Raw genomic sequence first — 13,290 nt, forward strand, 5'->3', positions numbered from 1 at the left:
GTAAGCAAACATTGTTGCCCATTATAACCCTCCAAAGGTGGAAGATACCCTTTTGCTCAAGACACCATGTACTTCAGAAACAGGGCCTAAATTCCCCTGAGTTGGAAGGGACCTGAAAGCTCCGTTCCTGTGGACTGGCTTTCATCATACCAGAAGATGCTTAGCTTGCTTGCAAAGGAGGAGGTGGCCAATAATGACACCCAACAACGGTGCCTATGAACCACATCCACATTGATGAGCGGCAACATACAATGACCCTACATGTTTAAGTGGTGGCACACATACTTTGGCAGTAACAAACAGCTCTATAATAGGCTTACGACCCACTCAACTAGAGGAATGTCATGCCTAGCTTTGGAAATCTAATAAACAATTACTAGTAAAATCACCATTGTTGGATGAGAAACTACAACCACTAGTATTCTTCACACAAATTTTATATATATTTCTACTCTAATATGAGGTATTGTGTCCATGCAATTCAATTATAATATGTTTACTTCCAATACTTTGAAAGTGCTAGTGCAGGCTGCCTAGGATAATTAAGTTATACAAGTTAATTGTTAGTTGATCAAACCATGGGCATGTCAACTACTGGCCTATTTTTATCACAAGAATGAACATCGTAGGTTGAACAGATAGATATAATTCTATAGATGGATAAGGTAAAATAGCTAAGGTCTTCAAAAAAACTCAGAAACCTATAAAATATGGCATTTAAAGATTTTTTTTATTATTTTTAAAGATTCTTTGACAGTAAAGTAGGTTAACTCCTGGCAACACCCAGCCTACCTCAAAGAAGATGATGAGTGTAAATGAACCTCCTTATAGAGATGGATTAAAATGTGGCAAACAAGCCACTGGGCAAAATGTCCCTGTTTCTGCCACAGACAGAATTCTGCCTAAAAATGGGCAAGATTGGATGCAGGCAGAGTCGGTGCCTAAACTCTGCAAGACAGTGTAAGCAAGTCCTCAATAGTTCCTGCCTGAATGTAAATGCCTTCAGATATACTGGGTCAGGAGGCTGAAGATGACGTTCCAATGTTATAGAGAGTTCCGGCAGAAAACTGTCTCTGTCTATTTCACATTTTGGAAGCTGCTAACCTATACTTCCTGTTTACTCAGGTAATCAATTTTTATTCCTTCTCAAGTCTCTGATGGGGTTGAAGACCAGATAGTTTAGTTTTACAATTAAGCTTAGTAGTTTAGGGGATAAGATTTTTTTAGCTCTAGATAGCTGTTTTAAGTTGATAGAGATGAGATACGATAGATATTGATTTAAATTCAGAATTTTAGACTCACCAGGATAGGAAAGATGTTTTCGTCAAGGCTGCCAAGTACAAAGAGCATAACACTATTAATGTAACATTTATACAGTTACTGATTGTTTCATGATTCTTTTTACTCTATGTAGTTTAGTTCATCTATGTGTAATAATATAAATGTATATGTCAAAAAGAAAAATTTTTAAAGTACACACAAAAAAATTGCCTATTAACAGTGTATAAGCATTTGTCCTTAAACCCACATAAGTGTAGTCTTCAAACGTCACCAAGGAAACGTCTCTTTTGAACTCATCCTTTACCAAGAAAACTTCTCTTTGCAAAAGAGACCATATCAGAAAACTACAACCAGTCAAAATGCAGAGTTCTGGAGACTAGTACTACTGGATACAGTTATAAAAATACCCCTACTCCTAAGCCCTGCAGGGAACACTGCAGAAGTGGGGACAGAAAGACAGTAAGAGCCAGAGGATCATAGACTTTGCAGTAAGACAATATATCCTGGTAAAATCATAAGCTATACTGATAAAGTCTCACCATGACTACCCAAATAGGAACTCAAAAATCAGGACACCAAGGGAACTGACAAACTACATAGGGACACACCCACAAGGCCTCAACACTAGATGAAGGACTACAGGTCACTGAGCAAAGCTTAGACTGAGAGAGGTGGCCTTCTGAAGAGAAGAATACATCACCTAGTTGTGCATGCCGAACAATCACCTCTGAAAACATACATACAGGTAGCATTACATGAGTTCAATTGGTTTTGTTTGGGAATGAATATGCATGTTACCTATGTTTGCAATAACGACTAATGAAAAAGGAAGATATGATTTTGAATTAGAATGGAGAGAGCTATACGGAAAGTTTTGGAGGGAGGAAAGAATAGGGAGAAATATTAAGTCCCAGGAGGCATAGAGGCTACTGTACCATCTGTGACTATACATTGGCTTTGCTACTTTTAACACTACAGAGTCATAGTTATACAGTGAATATTCATTTGGTTTTTGGCTTTTTTTATGTGACATTATATGTGTGAGAATTGCCCCTACTGCTGTGAATAGTGTTTCATTGTATGCATATAGACTCACACATTCTGCTGTTGATAACCATTTATATAGTTTTCATCTTTGGGATAGTAACAATATAAATGTCTATAAAATTTCTTGGAATATATTCTTCACAAGCATATGCTCAAATTTCCACAAAATAAAAAATGTAAGAACTAAGATATAGATATCACCAACCCTTAGTAGACATTGCTTAGTCTGCATTTTTGACAACCAGGAACAGGGTAAAAAGAGACTATGGTGAAAATGAGGCCAGAGGGCAGGACAAAGGAGAGAGGAGTTTACCAGAGTTGGCCAAATGGATTGATGAGCTTGTTATTCATGCCAGCCTGAATGGTAACTACAGGGTTTTGACTAATGCATGTCCAGTAGCTCCAGCCCCTCTCTCTTTTGTGTATGCCACTCTTGTAAAGCTGGTAGCCTTTATCTGTTTGTTATAAGGTAGATTTAGGAAGTAAACATGCCAAGTAAAATAACCATTGTTACTCATAACCAAAATGCACAAAAATTTTTTTATTTGCACTAAGGTAAAGATTCAGAGAAAAAACTCAGAGATTGATCTGATTATGATAAGACAAAAGGAGAGAAGGAAAACATCAAATCATACTGGATCATGAAGAAATTTTTGAATTTTTGTTTAAATTAATCCTTATTAATATAACCCACATGTTATAAACCACCTTTCTATACCTCCTCTCACTTTTTTCTTCTCACAATAATTTCTTTGACGCAAGGAATCCTAGCCTGCAGTTTGGGAAATGATCAAAATTGAGACCATGATCTTCATTTTTGTTGGCCCAGATATCTGCTTTAACACTTCAAACACTCTTTTAACATATCTCACACTGTATCAAAAATAACTCAACTTAGCCACACAGAAATCTGAGAGCTCAGACAGTCAGCAAACCCATATGTGAGGGAGGGAGAAATGTGATGCCTAGTTTACATGACAACCTACAGATCAAAGGAAAATCAATAAATAACATTGCCTCGAGGAAGCCTTCTATTTTTTTAGGAATAAACATTAAATAGAAATGCTTTGAAATGAAAGGTTGAAGACACAGCAAGTATTTTGTGATGAAATAATATGGAAATTTTAATTCCTGATAAAAGAAAGTTATCTTTTTAAACACAGAATTTTAATATTTAACAAAAAATTAGTCAAGCATTTTACAGAACTGTGGGGTAAAATAGAGTTTTCTCCCACATCAATGCAGAAATGCAAATATTGACATGTAAAATTGCTTACACTCTAAAATGTAAAATAGCCTGATTTCATTTTTAGAGTTTATTTATCATTTAAAAAATAACTTTCTTTTACTTCAGATAAAAACAGGAAGAATTGGATTAATAATTACATAACCTTGGATTTTTTTTTACAAGAAGCCAAAATGTTTTCCTCAAGTACAGACCCAACTTTTATTTAAAATTTTGCCCACAATACTTTGAGTTTACCTTTAGTGAAAAATTCACAAAGGTTTCTTTCATTCCCTACCCATCAGAGTTTAGGAATAACACTCTTTTAAAATAATCCTGTATGGCAGACTCTCTGTTCTCCATAGATCAAAGCTCAAATGATGTTTCCAGTTACTTTGAGACAGCTATCAGTCATGTCACATTTATTCTACCTTGGCATCCTTAAAAGCTATAAAAGGAATGACAGTTATCCATGATGGGATTTCACTGTTAAAATTTTGTTCTTGTTTTGTTTTGTTTATTGATTTTTATATAAATTAATAGAATATTGTCAATGTTAGAAAGTAAAAACTTCCTGATTTCTGTCTTAAAGAACCATGGCTTGAACTCTACTATGCAATTTGATTGATGTTTTTCAGAGTCCAGCTTGTACCTGTTCCTTCAAGATTCTCAGTAATTCTTACTAAACTTGTGCTTTCACAATAATGCCTTAATACAGCCAATCTAAAACGCTATAAAATTTGTTATGTTGTGTAGCTAAAAAAAAGAAAATAAACTACAAAAGTAGTTTCATTATGACTCTGTGTTCCCAAAATGAATACCACAATCCTCCAGACTCATAGAGCAAAGACCACACAGACAGAAATGAACATAATTCAAAATGTTTTATTACTATAATTTCACTTTAATGAATTTTGATGTTGGAATGTATGACCGATATCATTGTCTCATGTGTTCTTAATTGTTTATAAATAATTATCTTTATTAGCTATTTGAGACTATGTTAAACACATTTTGATCGTATTCACCCTCAATCTCCAAACTCCTGCTAGACTCACTTCCCATTCTTGTCCCACAAAACTATTCTTTTCTTCCTTTCAAGGTTAATTTTGTTCCAAAAGCAATTTTGAATGTGTGACCTTCCACTGCAGCAGAGTTGACTTACTGGAGACCACATCCTTAGAGAAAACTGATCCTTCTCCCAGCAGCTAAGAATCGCCTGTGGCCACTCAGCTAGGGTGGAACTTCAGTGACTTAATCTCCAAGCTAAGATTTGAGCTGGCTTAGGTTTCCACTGGTCTTGTGCACTCAAATCTGCTGTGAGTTCCTAACTGTATGCAACCGCCCTGCTGTTTACAGAACACATTGCTTTCCTGCAATCATTCACCACTTCTGACTCTTTCAGACTTTCTGCCCCATCTTCCATAATGGTCCCTGAGCCTTAGAATAGGGAATATCTTATATATGTTTTACGACTGAACATTCTACAGTCGCTTTTTCTGTCTTAGACAGTTGTGAGTCTGTGTGTTGATCATCAATCTACTGCAAACAGAAGCTCATCTAATGAGGTTTAAAGGAGTCTTCATCTGTGTGTACAACGATAAGTAATTTGGAGAGGTCTAATTATCAGAGCACTATTTATTATGAATTTTTTTGCAGAACAATACTGGTAGATTCCTCCTAAGGCTTGTCACCTGTCTAGCCATAGATTCTTGGTCCAGGTATGGTGCCAGATATGGGTTTTATCTTGTTGTGTGGCCCTTAAATCTGATTGGCCATACAGTCACTGTTTGCTCCCATGATGTTGCTGCTACGTTTACCAGTTGGCGTGTCTTGCCAGAGCATTTATGGTTGCATCTTGCAGAGTTAACACCTGAGTATAATTAATGCTTTACTCCTCCAGCAACTTGCATAGCACCTTCCAGCACTATGGAGGTTTCCAGTAGTGATAAAATCTCTAGGTCAGTACTAGCTTTATTGATCCTTGTACTAGGACTCAAGCCTATGATGTTATCAGTAATAGGTTTTACTGCTAAATTCTGGAGATAATCAGGATGTTTGAAAATTTTATGACTTCACTGTTCAACAGTTTCAAGTAAGGTAATGCATTACTGACCCTGGGCTTTTTACTTGTTAGCTTTTCATATCCAATGAGACATTTTCACCCCATTATAGGAATACACCATTATAACTGTTAATATGTACATACAGATGTATTTGAGAAAGCTTCTACAACACTGAATTTCATAGGTTTTTTTTAATGTTAAGTGTTATGAACTCCTCCTAGTTTTCTGCTTCTACTTTACCCTCTGTCCCCATCCCCATTTATCTCTTCCTGATCATAATTCGTTTTAATTATTTTTAAGTATTTTGTACCTTTGAATGTTCCTTCCCATCAAGTCTTAGTAATTTCCTGACTCATGTGGGTATCGAAAAAAAGTATAAACAAAGTGTCACAGCTAACATCTACCCAAGATAGAAGAGTTCCGTGGACTGGGAGATTCCTCCATGGTGAGCATTTTCTGCTCCTGAAACAGCTATTCGAGGACCTATAATCTTTCTTTTGCCATAGGCCATTGATCCACCCATACAGGCTTGTTGGTGAGCTGTTCTAAACGTATGGCAGTTGGTGCCTTTGAAAGGGCACTATCTGTCACATACACAGACAACCTGGGCAATCTGTGACTATTCTTGATAATGCCTTTTAATATTTTTCTCAGAAGCATTCTTTATATTCCCATAAATTCATGGTGCCACATATGGGCTTAGTTTTCCTATTTTTCCTTCTGGCCCTATACAATCCACCCAGTTTATACTTTATTTTCCTTGAGATAACGTTTCACTCCCTGGAAGCTGAATATTCACTTCCTGAAGAGGCCAATCTGGATCCCAAGATTTTGGTAAAAATTTTGTTACATCTACTCTTGTCCTACTAAACGTTCAATTTCAATGCCACTTATTTGCATTTTTATCTTTATTCTATGGTCATTTATAGCAGTTAACCAAAATATTTGTTTTGTGGTCGCTCCTGATTTTTTTGTTTAGTTCTTGAAGTTGTTCTGTCCTTGATGATATCCAGAGAAAGGCTGTTTTTAACAACAGACATTAAAGCTTTTAATTGCTCTGCGAATGAGTTTCTCTAATGCTGACAGGGAAAGATTGAATTAAATTTGATGGAACGGGCTGCTGGAGGCACCTTAGGGTGTTTCCCAATGGCAAAGGGTCGCTTTCTTGTCCTTTGCAGATCTGTAGCATTAATCTAGTGCCAGCCTTTAGCACACCTTCTGCATACTCCAGAAGGCTGGGATCCTCTTTTTTTTTTTTTAATTGAGAAAAAAAATTGTTTCTAGGACTGTCTTGCCTACAATTCCTTTTCAAATAACCTGTGTTACCACAATGAAAACTTCTGACATTTTTATTTTTTTCTTAAAAAATTTAGAAATTACTTCCCCTATCAGAGTAGCCTCATAAACATGAGATCCAATATCATACATATTTCTAATCTATTCATCTATTGGTGCTGATCTTGCCTTTACAGGTTTAATCTCATTTAAAGTCACCTCTAAATTAACATTTTCAAAAGCCAATGCTTTGATTACTATTTTCCTGGCTTCTGAATCTGATACTATTCTATTTAGCTTAAGTCAATCTTAAAAACAAAACAAAACAAAAAACACTGAAGGGTTCATTTAGGCCTTGTATAATTTAGTAAATGACTCAGATCTTCTTTCTGATTCTTAAACCTTATCCCAAGCATTTAAAGCTGCTAAATGGCATAACACCAGCCAAAGTGTGATCATGAAATTCAAACTGCCTTTGAAAATCAGTGGATTGACCTTCACCTAGCAATTGATCCTGGAAAATATTAATATTTCTGGCCTGTTTTCTGTGTTCGGTGGCCCATGTTTACCATTGGAACTGAAGACCATCTTCCAATATTGCTGTTGCCAGTCTTGGAGAATAATTGTGTTCTGAGTTGCATCACATGGGGTAAATGTACACCCTATGAAATGATTGTGTCCTTAAATCTCCTCAAATCTTGTGTCTGCAGGATTCCATTTAACTTCTTCATAACCTTGGGGGTTCCTATCATCTCCTAGTAGGTCTTGCATACTAGCCTGATAGACTAAAGTTGTTTTCTATTAACCTTGGGACAACTCCTTTCAGTTTCATTGTGTTGTTATGCAATAGCTTCTTGTCTGAATTCCTCTGTCTGTGTCTGAGTATTTTTCTTTTTTGCTTTTATAAATATTTCTAAGCCTTGTATCTTATCAATCCACTTCTCATATTTTTTCCTCTATCTTTAAAACTGTTTACTTTGAGATGGTTCAGAAAGCCACTATAGCTATGAAGGATAAAATATGAAATAGCAAAATGACAAAAATTGTACCTGGTATTGAGCCAATTTCAGTTAAGTCGTTTTGCTCTTCATCTTCTGCTTCCACTCTCAAGCCATCTAAAGTAACACCATGCAGAGTTCTAAAGCTTTCTATTATGGTACTTCCTGTCCTTACTCTCTCCTAGAGGACTTCCCAGGTGACGTTCCAAATGCAATGGCTTCTTAGTTTGTCTGCAGGTAGAGTGATTGCTCTGTCCATGTGGTTGTGCCACACATGGAGCACTAAAACATTGTTTTTAAACAAAATCCCAAACATTTAATTTTACCCATAAAGACTCAGGAGCCAGATGCCCTCAGAAAGGTACAGGAAGCATCCAGCTGACCTTTCTACTCAGCAGATGTCCCAGAAGGAAAAGGCCCTTTCTTCTTTTCCACTCTGTCTTATAAATCCTGCAAACTGAATGTCCCTCCTTTCTACTTTTTGTGAATCTGTATCTGTCCTCTGAACTTCCTCTCTCTCTCTCTCTCTCTCTCTCTCTCTCTCTCTCTCTCTCTCTCTCTCTCTCTCTCTCTCTCTCTCCCTCTCTCTGTTTTTCCCCCATGTTCACTGCCAACTGGTTTCTTGCGGTGTCTCTTGACCTTCAGTTGACTTTATTTAGTCCAGTTTACAGAAAGCTCTTGGATTAAAGGTGTTTGAAAGGCCTGAGGCACACAACAACTACTTGCTTACAAGAAACAGAAATGTCTTGGATTAATGGTGTGTGCTAGGGCTGAGCCACACCACTAGAAACAGGTTTTCTAGTACACAATCTCAGGGTTCATAGTGTGATCAAATATCCTGTAACAGTACATGACGCCATATACTTAGGAAAACAAGTGAAATAAATAAATTACTGATATCAAAGTCATGAGATTTTGGTGAGGGATAATTTTGTACTTGTATTTGTGCTTTGCTAGCCTGGCGTTCTACAGCTAGCCTGTTGTGCATAATCTATGTCTTCTGCAACCTCAGAATAATGTCAGCCAGAGTAACACCATCAATAAAAGAGTCGCACTAAATGCACTAAATGTTGACACTAGATGAAATCTTTTGAAAGGACTATTATCTGAACTTCTCTAAATCACCCCAGACTCACAAAACTGCTATACAAACATGTTCTTTTCCAATTTTAATATTAAGTTTCATTTAGCACAATATTATATCTTGTGAAGTTAGTTTGCATTCTTATGAATTTTGTAAGGCATATAATAATATCCTTCCATTATAATACAGAGTACAGCTACCAACTCCAAGTGTTGTCACACCACTTCTAGCAAACACCAATAATATTTCTTTTTCCATGCTATAGCCTTTTCTAGAATGTAATGTAAACCTTTTCTAGAGCATAATGTGAAACGGATTTTTTAGTGGGTAGCCATATCTTTCTGTATTCTTTCACCTATGACACATTTGAGATTCATCTGTAATGTTGTATAGACCGTAACCCACTGTCTGTTATTCTGATGTATGAGTGTACCATGGCAGAAACTTGCCACAATTTCTCAGCAACTTACCATCTGAGGCACAGTGTTCTTCTTAATGGACTTCTTACTTGATGGAGAATAAGCTGATAAAATATATGTATACAGCCTCTAAGTAGTCACATGATTTCTCTTGGGTAAACATGAAGGACTGAAATTCCTAAGTCTACATTCCTTATAACTTGATATGAAGCTTCTGTGTAGTTTTAGAATGCTGTCTTTGATCTGAGACTGTCAACATGCCAGAGCATGCACTGCCTAATAAAAATAGCAGCAACAACAGCATGATTCACACAAAATAAACTGAATAACTCAGTCTTTTCCACGTAACAGTCACTTAGATCTTGTGCCTAGAACTCGGGTAACTTTAATTATTTGCATTGTTACAAGAATACATAGCGTAGAAGCTGCTATCATGATCTCTGTCTTTTATATGAGCACATTACATCCAATGATGGTCAGTTACGTTGTCTTTATTTTTTTTAATTTTTTATTAATTTATTCTTGTTGCATCTCAATGGTTATCCCATCCCTTGTATCCTTCCATTCTTCCCTTCCTCCCATTTTCCTCTTATTCCCCTCCCCTATGACTGTTCCTGCAGTGGACTTGCTCCCCTTGTATATGATCATAGGGTATCAAGTCTCTTCTTGGTAACCTGCTATCCTTCCTCTGAGTGCCACCAGCCTCCCCCTCCAGGGGACATGGTCAAATATGAGGCACCAGAGTTCGTGTGAAAGTCATACCCCACTCTCCACTCAACTATGGAGAATGTTCTTACCATTGGCTAGATCTGGGTAGGGATTTAAAGTTTACCGCCTGTATTGTCCTTGGCTGGTGCCTTAGTTTGTGTGGGACCCCTGGGCCCAAATCTGCCTATCATAATGTTCTACTTGTAGGTTTCCAGGACCCTCTGGATCCTTCTACTTTGCCATTCTCCCATGCTTCTCTCATCTAGAATCCCAATAGGATGTCTTCCCCTCTGTCCCAGTTTCCTGGTAAGTGAAGGCTTTCATGGGACATGCCCCTTGGGCTAGTATGCAGATATAAGTGTGTATATACCATTCTAGTCTTTCTGCTTCTGGGTTAACTCACTCATTACGATCATTTCTAGCTCAATCCATTTGTCCACAAATTTCGGGAATTCCTTGTTTTTAATAGCTGAGTAGTATTCCATAGTGTATATGTACCACAGTTTCTTTATCCATTCTTCTACTCAGCAACAGACTGATTGATCAGTGGAATCGAATCGAAGACCCAGATGTGAATCCACAAACATATGGTCACTTGATTTTTGACAAAGAAGCCAAATCCACTCAATGGAAAAAGGATAGCATCTTCAATAAATGGTGCTGGTCTAACTGGAGGTCTATGTGTAAAAAAAAATGCAACTGGACCCATATTTGTCACCTTGCACAAAACTCAATTCCAAGTGAATCAGAGACCTCAACAGTTATGTTGTCTTGTTGCTCTCACAATTTAGATCTAGTATCCAAACATGAAGAATCTGGTGGTGCACACCTTTAGTCCCAGCACCCCATAAGCAGTGGCAGATGGATCACTGTGAGTTCAAGGTCAGCCTGGTCTACAAAGCAAGTCCAGGATGGCCGAGGCTACTCAGAGAAACCCTGTCTCAAAAAAAAGGAACAAAAACCAGCAACAACAACAACAAAAGAGAATGCCTCCTCTGGGGCAGGAAAGATGACTCAATAGTTAAGAACCCTGGCTGCTCTTCCAGGGCATCTGATTTTGATTTCTAGTACTAACTTGGTGATTCACAACAATTTTTAACTCCAGTCCCAGAGGATTTAGTGCCCTCTTCTGGACTCCGACAGGTCTGTATACCCATGGTGCCCAGGCAAAAATGCAGGCGGAACAGCCATGCAGATGAAATAAAAATAGAGGTTTTAATTCTTTTTAAAGAATGGCTTCTCTAATTATGGTGTGTTCTCCTATCTCTCTGTGAATGTTTAAATGGGCACTAGGGATAAGACAAAGTTGGCTATACTAAAGAAAAATCACAGATTTCTAAAACTAGCTGTTAACGGAGGGTGCTGAAAGGCATCTCATGCAGTACATAAACTGAAAAAGTTAGCACCCAAAGCCTTGAAAACAGTCCATGAGGATGTGCTATTCACATTTGCCAGTTGCCTTACTTTTTTCTTCATTTTTATGATCTGTATTTAAATTGGTATCTTCTCAGCAAATTGTTGAGTCTTGAACTCAATGTAAAAACCTAAATCTCTAATCAGAAAGGAATATGAATTCAAACTCAGAGAGCAAGAGCAAAGAATTGTAAAGTCTATTGACAATCCAGAAACAAAATTTTACTTATAATACAACAATTTTCTTAGGTTAATAACAAAATTTTATACTTGTATTTTCATATTGATAAAACTATTGACAGGCACTAAGTGTTTCCTCAAATTACTTATTTTTACATTTTCATTAATTATTTTTGAAAATGGTTTAGGCCACCTGTTAAACAACTTGATTAATTTAATTTTGTTGACCTAAAGCAAATTATTTTTGGTCATTTAGTTTAGTATAAAAAGAAAAAGTGAAAAAAAATTGAAGTCCCCTTGATGTAATACTGTCTTCAGAGATAGATGAACAAAACAGAGAATTGGAGTCACATGGCTTCCAGAAACCTTTGGGGTATATCTATACCATATGGTATTTGCAACTCACAATAGACAAAACGGTGTCTATTGAATCTTCTCCTTTCTCACCCTTTCTACTTTAAAAAAAAAAAAAACTGTGCTGATGTATTGCTGTTAAAAAAATTCAGAGTGGAAGGTTGACTGTTTGCTGATGAAACACCTGGTACATTTAGACTGAATACAGAAGGCACTCTTCAGCTCAGGTTAGCTTTACATAAAATAGCAAGTACAGGTTTCTCTGTCATGATTCTGTGAAATTTTCCCAGTGTAAGATCTGTCTAAATATTTTATCTCAACAATATATATGAAATGCATAGCTCTATATTATATGTGTACTGTATCTTGTGTAATGTATATATAATGGAATGAATATATATATATATATATATATATATATGAACTATATCTTGTGTAATGTATATATAATGGAATGAATATATATATATGAATATATGAATATATGAATATGAATGAGAAACTAGTGGTACAGTATGATGCGTTATATCAAATCTTTACCAAGGGTCTAAAAGTAACATAATATGTTCTATAGAGGAAAGAATGTGTTATAAATATTCTTTGCCAAGGCCCTGGCCTTGGAAACCATACGTGGGGTGTATAACCAAACATTGAGAAATAAAAGCAATTTGAATGTAAGTTGATGGATAGGCAGGGCCTTCTCGTCTTATAATGTATTATTCTGTCTCTGGTTCTAGGTACAGTACTTGACACGTTGTGAACCTCTTGGTATTACAGCATTTGTGATTAAATTCATGAATGATAGATAAAATGCTTATGGAATGTGCAGAAATGCTAGATGATAGGCATGGAAGAACCAAACTATTCTGGTACTGGTCACATGGAGCATTCTCAAATGGTTGCATAAATGTCTATAAAATAAGTAATTTATATATGATTAAATGCATCAAATTCAAGAAAATGTGTTTTCTAATAACCTTCTGGTAGACTTATATATCTGAAACTAGAGTCAATAATTTAAAATATAGTTAGTTTATTTAGTATACAGTGAGATAACTGGTATCCATGAGGCATCTTTTGGACTGCAAGTATCCAGCAATCTAACTACCAGAAAGAAAACTTGAGGTTTTCTAAAAACTGAAAATGGATCTACAGCAACTTTCTTGGCAACAATATAAAGCTCTCCTAATTTCACACACTGAAAAGATTCTAGTCGAGCTTTAACCAAAACTACAAACCA

This window comes from Acomys russatus, chromosome 8, assembly GCF_903995435.1.
Source record: "Acomys russatus chromosome 8, mAcoRus1.1, whole genome shotgun sequence".
Classification (NCBI taxonomy): domain Eukaryota; kingdom Metazoa; phylum Chordata; class Mammalia; order Rodentia; family Muridae; genus Acomys; species Acomys russatus.